Source organism: Rhinolophus sinicus, chromosome 5 (genome assembly GCF_057876585.1).
Source record: "Rhinolophus sinicus isolate RSI-liver-muscle chromosome 5, RSI-T2T, whole genome shotgun sequence".
Lineage (NCBI taxonomy): Eukaryota > Metazoa > Chordata > Mammalia > Chiroptera > Rhinolophidae > Rhinolophus > Rhinolophus sinicus.
Window position 1 is genome coordinate 54,877,517 of NC_142505.1, and position 12,639 is coordinate 54,890,155.

General features: G+C 41.0%; 1 protein-coding gene across 7 annotated transcripts in view; it reads right to left on the bottom strand.

The window, feature by feature from the left end:
- Positions 1 to 12,639, bottom strand: part of FHIT (fragile histidine triad diadenosine triphosphatase) — a 1,364,996-nt gene that overhangs the window by 1,241,561 nt on the left and 110,796 nt on the right. The window contains exon 3 of one of the 7 annotated variants that reach the window (XM_019728376.3): positions 813 to 851. The exons of 4 other annotated variants lie outside the window; for them this stretch is intronic. The gene's annotated coding sequence lies outside the window, so the exon portion shown is untranslated. Of the gene's footprint in view, positions 1 to 812; positions 852 to 8,694; positions 8,759 to 12,639 lie in introns of those variants that run through there. 2 more of the 7 variants (XM_074313196.2, XM_088798525.1) reach the window with 2 other exon arrangements.

Consider the following 12,639-nt stretch of genomic DNA (forward strand, 5'->3'; position numbering starts at 1 on the left):
AGATGCATATATGTTAGGATTCTTGGTACTGATTAATATGAAACCTGAGGGGGGGAAATCATCTTTTCATCTTTTTCTTTAAACTAAGTGACAAGGTAAATATCCCCTTATTGGTAAGTGCTCATAAATATTTCCATTCTGCACTCAGGGAAACTTATTTATATTTATTATTTATAGTCTTTACTTTTTAAACATGAAATAACATTACCCTATTTTCACTATATATATCTATATCTATATCTATATCTATATCTATATCTATATCTATATATATATATATATATATATATCGCTTTCTCTTTCCGAATTATTATTACATATATCTTATTATGATATATCTATAGCTACATAACATCACTCTATTTACTGATGCTGGTTTTCCATTCATGGTGGGAGTTCACAAATTCTATTTTAAGTAAATAAATTTAACAGAGTGAGTCTTTTTAAGAAAAGTATTAAAATAACAACAATGGACGTGGTGTGCAGACTCGGTCCAAAGAAACAAAATGTGGGATCTGCTGGCCCTTAGCCCCAGCTCTGCCCACTTCACCAGCCACCTGGTTTTCCTCAAAAGCATAAGTTTAGGTGTGAAAACTTTGAGACTCCCCTTTCCTCTTTACCTTGAAACTCACTTGGACCTTCACATCCCACTTGTCAACGTATTTGGGAAAAGGTTATCTTTGTTGAGAAAATCAGGTTTTCTTTTAATGGATATTAGCAGGAAAAAAAAAAGAACCACTCCATAGGCCCTTCCAGACTCCCATGACTTTGGGTTTTCACGATGGCAAAAGACAGACAAATCTCCCACTTACCCAAAGTTTGTTCCTTCTGCGTTTTCCAGTGGAATGGCCCTGTGAGAGAAAGTTCCAATTTATCAGATAAAAGGCAAGATTTCCTAACGGGGAAGTCTTGGTGTTTTCTTTTGATCTTTGGAAGCCACAGTTTATTAGCACTGTACCCTCAGGCAGGTGACCTGAAGCCTAAATGTCTTCGTCTAACAAATGAGGACCCACTTCCCAGGATTGATAATGAGCATCAGACACTTGGCCTAGTGTCGGGCACACAGAAATGCTCAAGATGAGCTATTAGGATTATTATTACTCTAATTATTAATAATGTTCATTAAACCACATAGCTAGAGTGATTATGATTCTAATAGGAGCTTTCCACTTTCAAAAGAGTGCTACTGCCTTAGTCATCATTTACCTTAATTCTGGGCTACAACTTAAGGCTCCTCCAGGCATCTTCTCAGTCAATATTCATTCAACACACATTTCCTAGAGCCAGTATTCTGGGGAAACAGTGTGGAGCTGCGGCAAGGGCCTGCCCTGCGGTACATATTGGGGATAGAAACAGAACTCGTACCAAGTGAGTGTTGATTACAGCACATGTGGCAGTGAGGAATGGCGCAGAAATTGTATTTTGACCTGGCAAAGACCTTACCTATGAAGGAAAAGTCCTATGTCTCCTGGAACACTCGGGTTTTATAGCACCTAACTCATCAACACCTTCACATATTACAATCCGTTCTTTGGGCCAATGATCTCCTTGGTGTGATTTCAGAGGCAGGTGGGCCTCAAAAAGTGAAAAGGAAAAATATTTCCTCTGCCTACTTACTGATGTCTAATGCCTACTTACTTACTTATGACTAAAATCGCTCCACAAGGGGAAATATGAATCAAAAAAATATTTTTTTGTGGCAGCCAAAGCTAGGCTATCAAATACTAGGCACGTATGATATGCCACTCCTCGTCCCTGTAACGGCAGATATTATCAAGTTTTCTCTTCCTTGCTGAGCCTGGAAGCAGCTTCAGAAACTTTCTCAGTACAGTTCTCTAGGCAACAACTGTCACTGATTCAAGCTAGCATATGAGATGAAATCTGTGTGTCATCAAAGATTTCGATGTAAGGTTTAAATGTAAATACATCTAGGAAAGGTATCATACTGACTTAAAATCACACGAAGTATTAAAATGGCTGATCCTTTCTCAAGAGTGCATTTTATCAGGAGTGGGGAACAGCTGGGAAGAAATGCCGTAAGTGTACAGAGGTGGGGAATGCACACAGAGGAAGAGAGCGCATACGTTACATGCCCACCCACAGTTATTTCTGCACACGTGTCCTAAGGCATTTCCACACACCTTCTGATTGGAAGGAACCGCCTCCATTAGTGGACCTTATGTCTTTCACACAGACACACAGCGGAGCCCACGAATGACAGGGCGCCCATATGACATCTCCTGTACAGGCCAAACTCCTTGGAGCTCAGCAGTGTATCCTTTCAGAAAGATGAACAGAATCCAACCACTTCTTGCCAACTCCAACTCTACCTCCCAAATCAAGCCACCACCGTGTCTTGGCTCAACAGCTGCAATAATTCCCTAACAATCTCAGCTTTGGCCAGTGTGTCTATAGCCTATTCACACTCAGGGGCCTCCTTAAACCTAAGTCAGATCACATCCCTTCTCTGGTCAGAAACCTCCTGTGTCTTCTCATCTCACCCACAGTAAAATCCTACCAGCTCTTGTCCCCAACCCTGTGCAGCTTCTTCTCTGTCACTCCTTCCCTCCAGCCCCACAGGCCTTCCTCCGTCAGGTTTGGTATGTTTCTACCTCCAGACCTTTGCACGTGCTACCTCCTCTGCCTAGGACACTTTTCCTCCAGGGAGCCACATGGCTGCTCCCTCTCACTACAATCACAGCTTTGGCATGGCCCTGAGAAGCCCTCTTCAGTCACCCTATCTGAAACAGGGCACACACCTCTACCCTTCACTCTACCTCACCTTACCCCGCTTGATAATTCCTCCTAGCATTTATCACTGCCTGATATAATCTCACCTTCCTCCCTCCCTCCCTTCCTTTAATCATTACTCGTATATAAAATACAAGCTCCATCGGGGGGGGACAGGATCTGTTCTGTTTATTTTTGTGCCGAGAATAGGGTCTGGCCCAGAGTGGGCTCTCCAGCTGCTTTGATGAAAACTCAGTCACCACAGAGAGCTGGCTCCACACTGCAGAGGAAGAAACCATCGCATCAACAAAGTACGTCTGGTTTGCTTGAGTTGCTTGAACTCCATCTTCCTTAACAGTGTGTGATCAAGGTCTGCACACACAACGACAGTGCTGGCATGACAGGAAGCGGAAGCGCTTTACTCTTAAAGGAAAGCTAGATGTTATCAAGTGCAGGATTTGCTTAGTGGCTTTTAGATTTTATGACTATAAAGCAATATTCTTATTTCTTAAGTTCTTTCTAAAAAAACAAAAAAACAAAAAACCTTTGATTTGCCAACCTGAAACTTTCTAGTGCCCCTTAACTGTGTCGCCTGAAACAAACATTTTAACTCGATTTTTGACAATTACAATGTCTATTGAAATGCAGCTATTATATAATTGCAGAATAGCTGTCTACCTGGAAAGATTTAGCATCCTGTGCAAAGGTTTCCTCATTGGAACTGATAGCTACTCCCACAGCAGGGATGGTGCTGAGTATATCCTTTACCCATGTTACGCCCCTTGCCTTTAATCTGTAAAATAAATGGTTATACTAGGCTATCTCTAGCGTTCGTTCCAAATTATATATTCTACGAAGCAGGCAGTAGGATCCAATGGAAAAGACAGGGGGTTAGGAGTTTCAGGTCTGGCTCTGTCACTATCAGCCTGGCTAACTCTGTTATTCTCATCTGTAAAACGTTAATCACTAGAAATACCTACCTTGCTTATTTCACCTCTTAGTATCTTAAGATATGCATTTGGAGGGTCACCCAAGACCCTTCGGACCATGGGGACAGGGATCTCATCCATATGGTTCACCAGGATTTACCTGACATTACAGGCACCCATCTGCTTTGGTTGAATGAAAGAAAGAGTAAATAAACAAACAGAGCCCCAAATACTTCCCTACCTCCCTGATTGCCAGGACTATTGTATGGAGTAATACAATAATGTATGGGTAAGGACTTACTAAAGCAATGTATGTTGAAAGAGCTTTTTAAATGCTAAAGTAATACAAATGTTAATAATTACCATCATAGATCAACTCCATATTTGTGCAGTTCAGCCTTGGTTGTCAGCATGACTGCAACTGGAAAGAAACTAATATTTACTGAAGCCTTACTGTGTCCTACGGACTGGGATGTGTGTGTGTGTGTGTGTGTGTGTGTGTGTGTGTGTGTGTGTGTAAAATGTGAGTCTTCTAGCTTTTGAACCCACCCTGCTGTCTCAATTTAGTAGTAAGTTCAACTAGCAAAAGTCAGAAACTGAATTCACAAATCAGCCAACTATCACGTAGCACTTGGTTCTTGCCAGCTTCTGTGCATGGTGTTTTGCAAACAGCTCATTTAATTTTCCACGGTAGATTCTTTGAGGTAGTTTTAGCTGTGCTCCCTATTTTAAAGATGAGCAAACAGAGACTCAGAAGGCAAGCAATTTGCTTCAAGTCCACAGTTAGCAGGTGGCAGAGTCAAGACCTGACCGTCTGACTCCAAGGCCATGGTCTTCGCCAGTATATAATATGCAATAGCTTCATGTAAATTCATCACTGAATATGTGCTGAGTAATCCTGGTGCTTTGCTCTTTGTTTAAGGAAGATCTGTTTTATCAGCACTGCCTTAAAGTTTTTCCCCCTAAAGTGAAAATACATGTCTAGGAATAAGGAGAAAGACTAACAATTAAACAAGAGGGCACCCCCAGCAAAGGTAGACAGGTGTAGTTTTGAGTTCTTATTCACCACATTGTTCCCTCCTGGGGTGTCCCAACTATGTTGTCATACCCTGGAAAGAAGTTCTACGATCGGGAAGGCCAATGAGAACACATGCCCCTGACAATTCTCTGGTCTCTTGCTCAGTTACCCAAGGACTAGAGAGATTTCATTTCTCTGCCTTTTCATGGCAAACATGTCCACTTCGGTAGTTATGGCCATCAGCTGGCCCGACTCCCAAGCAGTTCCTAATTAAGTAGGGCTATTGAACGCTGTGAGATATGAAATCTCTTGCTGCTAAATTGCACACAGGCTGAAAGCGATGAGAACCTGTTTAGATATGCATAGTGCTTCCTAGTCGGGGACCAGTGGTTGAGACTCTGAAACCAATCATCATTAGGACAAACATGTCTTGGCTGACAGAGAATAAAGGTCCCCATACAGAGCTACCTGCTCAGACTAATGGTCAAGAGGCTGATGAGGCATTAATGAGACCATGAATCAAAATTTCCCCAACAAGCAATGCCCCCAAAGGCCTTCACTTCTAGTTATTTCTGTTTGACCTTATCTTGGAACTAACTGGGGCACAAGATGACTGTGTCTAGAGGTCGTCATTAACGGCCTATGCCTGAACAACTCTTCCAAGCAACCATTCCAACCTCATTTCTGTCTAGAAAACACAAATAACGAGGTTCAAAGGATTGTATTATAAAGTTCATGTACTGACAAAAGTCAACCATATTGTCATCCACTACTGTATTTGTTTCTACGGTTCTTTCCCTGGGAAAATTAACCGTATAATAACAATAGCTCCCATTTATTGAGCACTTATTATGTACTAGATACCATGCTGAGAACTTTGCATACATCCCTGACAGTTACAATTACATAGTTTGAGGTAGCCTTCTGTGCCCAGTCATTTCATTGTTCTGTGTTCTCACATCACCAAGTATTTCTCTGTCATGAAGCTTATCAGAAACTCATTTGTGTGATTATTTGAAATCTCTTGAACTGAAATATAAGCAACACTAGAGCCAGGGTCATGTCCATTTTGTTCCCCATTGTAACCCCTGTTTCTAACACAGCACCTGACAGACAGCAGATGCTCGGTAGACATTTGACAAATCACTGAATGGAGGCTGGTATAACCAGTAAGTAGCAGAGTCAGGATTTGAACTCAGACTCCAACGCCTGAGCTCCTAACCTGCAGCACGTGGTCTTTCTCTAGGCTCGGCAGACTTTTGCATCAAACCACATCAAACAAGCAACAAACAAGAACAACTATTATTATCACCACAGTCTTGTACAGACATTAGAAAGCAAAGCAGGGGTTTCCTATGGCCATTGAGGTATATTAAAGGCTCGTTATAGAATAAACACTAGTGGGCACAAAGTATATTAGCGATGTTTTAAGAGTACAATGACATAATGGCCAGTCTTTCTTCAGGGTCTCTCTCCATTTTTCACCTATATTGTTTCAAGTTTATTATTATTATAACTGAACATTTAGGACCCAAGGAATGCTGGCTAGTGGAACTACTGAATTTTCAGTCTTCCAAGGAACATAGCAACAAGTGTTTTCTTACCTGGCTTATCAGAGTAAAAGGAGAAAATAAATGTGCATCGCTGAGTTGGTGCCTGGAACACAGTAAGGATGCTATTATTGCTAATAACATTTACGCTTATTAATATTTGTCCTACTGGGATTATTGGCAGCTGAGACCCTCAGCTTTGGAGTCAGTCAGAAATGGCTTCTAATCTCAGCTCACCCACTTACGTTTCTGTGAGGCACTGGCCAAGTTACGTAACTTCAACCTGTTTCCTCACTCATAAAATATGGAAAATAGTATCACCCATTTCATGTGAGCGCTTGGCACAGAATCTGGCACAGAGAGAAAAAGAAATCCATCCATCGTGCCTACTTTCATCATCTTCCTCCTCAATGTGATATAGTCAGCTATGAATAAAAAGAGTCTCGCTTTGGAACCTGGAAATCTGACCTTTGATGCCTTCTTGTTAAGGCAAAGTTGTGGGGAATGAGTTTTATTCCAGTACGTCCAGGCCTCTTTCAAGGATCCAGTGGTCCTCCTGGTCTCAGCAGAGCATGAAACATACGTTCACCTCTACCTCCCCAGGGATGCCCAGGTTGGAGATCACTAGCCGGGGATTCCCCACCTACACTAACTTCCCAGTGCATCTCATATACAATTTAAACTACTTAGTCTGCCATTTAAGGCCCAATATCATTTGCTCCAAACAGCTTTGTACTTGACACCAGGCCTAAAAGATGAATTTTTCCTCCTTAAGAACAGCAATTCAATCTAGTAGACTTGTGGGGGATATGCCAGTACATCCGCCCCCTTCCATCCACATGGGAATTTGCCCTGGCTTGTAGTGTGGCAAATCATCCCCTCAATCAGTTAAAAATAACTACGGAGTGCTTGTTCTAAGTGCTGGGGATACAACCATTGGAAAGAACACTTGACTTCACATCACCCACAGACATAATTAAATGACACTACTGCGTATAATAAATATATAATCACAACTGGAAATAAGTAGAAAACAAGGTAACCATCCTTAGACTGGGACAGAAAGCTGAAGTCTCACGGAGGGCTAGACGTTTACCAGGTAAAGGGGAGGCACTGTCTAGCGAGAACCTGGCACAACAGTGGCCCTGAAAGCCTGACAAGGAGGCTGCAGTTGCAGAGAATCAGTGAGAGCAGTACGTGATGACGCCGGAGAAACAGGCAGAGACCAGCTACTTGGTGAAAAGAACAAGAGGAAGACGGTGGTAGCTCGACAAGAAGGGGTGACAGTATGAAGGAAGGGAAATGATTAGATTCCAGAGATATTCAGGATATAAAATAGAAATAACCTGATGACAAAATGGATTGGGGGGGGGGGGTGAGGTCAAGGCGAGGAAGAGGCAGGAACCCAGAATGACTCCTAAGTTTGTGGCACGTGTAAACAGACGCCCTTCACTAATCTAGGAATTCATTCTTCAAAACTCCTTGAGGCAGCTGAGAGGAGGTGATAAGGAGACAACTACCATGTTTCCCAAAAAATAAGACCTAGCCGGACTTATTTTGCTCCTAATGCGCCTTTTGGAGCAAAAATTAATATAAGACCCAGTCTTATTTTAATATAATATAAGACTGGGTATAACACAAAAGATGCATTAGAGCTGATGGTCCAGCTAGGTCTTACTTCAGGGACATGGTACATAAAACTGCATAGAGCTCAGAGAAACATCTGGGCTGATCACTGGGGCTTATGGGAAAGAAAAGAGCGTGAGAAGAAGAGGGCTTGGAGCTCTGAATAAAGGGAAAGGGAGTGTGTCGTGAATACGGGAAATGCGCGAATGAAGCAATAGCAGAATTCCACAAGCCGAGAGACAGGCATTTCCAGGACCAAGACCACCTCCCAAACAGCCAAAGGACCTTGTACGTCAAACCAACTTACAGTCCCTTTAGAACTTTACCAGCTGCACAAAATCAGCTGGATAATAACATTAATGCCCTCCCACCCACCCAAAAATGTTAACAATGATAAAAGGGTGATGGAGGAAAATCCTGGAATTTCCTGACAGAAATATTTCCAACAGATCAATGGCTCATCAGTTTTTCTAGTGTATCTAAAACATTTCCATTGAAGTACCCAGAATAACAAAAGAGAATGAATGATCCTAAGGTCCTGGCAGGATACAATCTTACGCTCACCACTATGAATGAAAACAATTGTTGAAGCCAGCCTAGGACTTTGAAGATTCATGCAAGTTTTGCATGCTACTGCATAATATAATTGGGTTGATTTTAAAACAAACATACATACTCTTAATTCCCGCAAATGTTGAAGGAAAATGATGTGCTATGAATGTGCCTCGGTTAGCCTGTGACTTTGGGGATGGCCTTGTCCACAGCTGTGCATGCAGGGCGGAACTCATTATCTGAGCTGAGAACCATGAAATTAATCTGAGATGGACTAGGGAAGTGTTACCTTGGAGCAGGGACTAGAGTCACGACCTCCGGAAGTCACTCTTCGTTCCTCCAAATCCTATTACCTGAATAACAATGTTAATATTAAAATCACATTAAGTGGTCTTTAAATTCATTCTCTCACGTGAGAGGTAGTTACCGGGGTCCATAGTAGGTGCATGCGTACTATGAGGTAGTTACCAGTTTAAAGGTGAGGAAACAGACACAAAGACGTGAAGTACCTTTCCGAAATGTCAACAGCCCATGAGTGCTGCCACCATAATTCAAACCCAGACAGTCTCAGTCCATGCCAAACTACTACAGCCTTCTCTGCGATACATTAGCAACATACTCCTCTTGTACTCTCACCGGGTTTATATTTGGTGCTAATGAAGATCAAAAACTGAAAGGCATGCTTCAAAATTAGAAGGAAAAAAAAGCTTTATCTTCCCCAAACATAATTTTATTTAACTGAAAAAATATCAGTGTGAAAATTGGACATTTTGGGTACATAAAGTCAAGTGTTACTAATTAAGTAAATGAAGGATTAATCATAATATCAACACTAGTCATTAAAATAAATTGCATATAAATTAAATTTACCAGATAGTTTACAGTACAAAAAATATAACGAGCACACTTTAAAGAAAGCTTCCAATAATTTTATTCTTAAAACATATGGTGATGAATTCTCTTGTACTATTGTAAAAGATGAGCATAAGGGGAGAGTAAACTCTGTGATGCTTTTTGTCCCTCTCAACACTTCTCTAGAGTAGCAATGTCTTTTAAGCAACACGAGACATGATTTAATTCACCCAGGACAGGTCACCTTGCATGAGGAGCAGGTGCCTTCTGTTTAAATTCAGTTTACTCAATCAAATGTACCACAGAATGGAAAAGGGGGCATATTCCTGTCCTGAAATTCTTCCTATGTTAACTAAAACCACCCTACTTTTGCGGCAAATGAGCCATGAGATACAATGCCAGAAATTGATTTGGAACAGTGAGTACATAGTATGAAAGAAAAGTGTCCGTATATTTTGTACAAAACATCCCTGGATGTCCCTAGATGCCACAGAAAGGATATAAGAGGGCAGAGGAACGCAAACAGGTACAGAATTACACAAAAAGACTGAATGCATTGTCAATAAAAGGGACACTTCTTCTACAAACATATACGCTGACTGATTGTTCATTTTATGTGATGAGTGGTTCCAAGGTGACCTCAGGAAACGTCATGTCCCCTGAGCTTGTGTCCTTGACCTAGTAGGGTAGGTCATTACTTCCCAGTACAGCACCTCTTATTACCTTCTTAGCACTTTTCAAAAGCTCTAATTATTTGCTGTTTGTTTTTCTACTTGTTAATTGTCTATGACCTCTGTATCCATCAGGTTCTTTGCAGTTTATCCCGTGCCTAGCTTAGGGTGTGGCATCAGTCAGGAGATTCTAAAGTATATTTGCTGAATGAATGAACAAAGCTATGAATGACAACCAGGATGCAGTGCTCCTTTGAGCTCATTTTTACAAATCAGATTCTGTTTCATTTCATTAAACACTTTTATTTACTGGCCATCTTCTGAAATTACTCTGGTTTCTCATTAATAAGGAGAGACTAATTCTATCTTCAGGGAGGAGGAAGAAAAAAAACTTTCAGTCACTTGTTCCAAAGGTCTTTCAAAATGATGCTGTGGTATAATTTGGTTTGAAAGCAAGGTCCAACATTTTATTACCTCCAAATATATTCAGAAAAGCTGAAGGCCCGTGATAAGGCTCATTAAATCTCTGAAAGGCCTATCTTCACATGCCTTTCACACAAAAGGTCTCCACTTAATGCCAGGTAATTACGGTTCATTTTCCCTTGGTTATTTCTATTTCCTAAAGATTCCCAGGGAAGTTGGCCTCAGTGGCCGCTACTACAGTCTGAGACGTGAGCACATCAAGAAAGGCTCATGCTTACCAGAGGATCTTTTTAAGCTGCCAGCAAGCAAGGACAATTCTGACTCTAGGGCCTAGAATTTAAACTTAGATCATCTACAAGTCACCCTCTTTCCAAAATCAAGGCCAAGAGAGACAAGTTCCCGGCATACAAATTGGCTGCTGTCTTCATTTTAAATATATCACTTCCACAGCACCTGTGGTCTGCTTCACACCTACAGGGCTATGGATTTGGGCTCTGGCTCCAGATTACCTGGACTCAACTCCATCACTTTCAAGTTTATGACTCTGGGCAAGTAACTTAGATTCTCCATGTGTCAGTTTCCTCATTCATAAAATAGGGTTAACAGGGCTTACTATAGTGCAACTGTAATAATTAAATGTAAAGTAAATGGAACAATAGCTTGCACACGCTAAGAAAGTGCTCAATAATGTTATCTGTTTATTAATTATCATCATCATCATCATCATCTCTGATATCCCACTTGCAAGCAGGATTTATTCCTGTTATTTATGATAAATTGGATCCTAGTCCCACTGGCCCCATCAATGGTACTACAGGTGGTAAATTTTCACTTATTGTGAAACAGCCCAAGAGAGGATGAATGCTGACCAGAGAGACCGTTATCGGGCATCTTTGTTTCCATTTGGCAAGGAAGAGTGATATAGCCCCCTTAGAGATCACTGAAGTCACCAGCCCCACATCTATATGCTTTTATATTTAACTGGCTGATGGTTGCAACTCACCTATCTCCATAGCACTGATTCTACTAGCATCCTTCTCTCCCACTGGGCTCTCCTCACTTCAGCAGTGTCCATGGATGACCAGCCAGTTCACTGATGAGAGCTTAGCTGCTTATACATACCATCAGCAGTACAATGCACTTCTGGAAAGAGCAATGACTGGATATAGAATGAGCTCGCAATAAATGTTAGCCATTATTATTGCTGTTCTTGCCAAGAAGGTCACTGCATTTCACAAAATACTTCCTTTACTCCTACTTACAACTCCACAAGTTTTCTGATTAGGATTGGTGCTTTGGTCATCTGTTACTTGAAGCACAATGATTACAAATATAGACATTGTATTTGGGGATCCTTGGACTTGAATTTCCACTCAGCCTTGTTTTTCTCTGGTTCTTCTACTTTGTATAACACTGAAGGAAGAAAGCCATGGGTTCTGTCTGTTAGACAAATGAAAATTAGTGGAAACAATAAAATAATTTCTACTTAGAGTAGAAAACAAGTCTCTCCAGTTGTTTCTCAAAATCTCTAGGCTATTGAACTTGCCCCAGCCTCTACTTTTTCCCTTTTCAAGCTTCTGCACCTCCTTTCCCTGCTTCTCATTATCCTGGGCTGTAAGAACACAGGAGCTCTTTGGCACAAATCCTTAGAGTTCTGCCGCAAACACAGATTCCTGTGAAAATGACACAAAAACTTCCCAGTGAGGGGAAGCAAAGCAAGGTCAATGTCTTAGATGACCACTGAACTATAAGAGGTAGTTAAGTATACTAGTTAAGAGCACGAGATCTGAAATCAAATGACCTGAGTTCAATCCTTGACTGTCACCAGGGTAACAGAGGTGGTTCTGTCATCCAGGCATATAACTTAATATTCTAAGTCTCAGTTCACTATCTAGAAATAGAGTTGATAATAATATCAACCTCAAAGGGCTCTTACAAGGATTAAATGAGATTACTACGGGTTATTCTATAAAAACCTTAGTATGGTGTCACTTATATAGGAAACATTCAGTAAATATTATATTTAGACATGTCTTAGGTATGTAAATTCAGAAGTCTGTTTATATTAAATGGTCACTATAGAAAGACAATTTATAGACCAAGTCCTTCAATGGAACAAATATTACTGTATTTGAACTCAGAGTCTTCACCTCAAAACGCTACAGAGAAATGTTTCTTCAATAACAAACCAGAAATCACATATTGGAGGGTAAATCCTCCCTCAGCTTTCTCAGCAAGCCAACTCTACCTAAAATGTCAGGAGATCTTTCTCATTTACAGAAATGTTT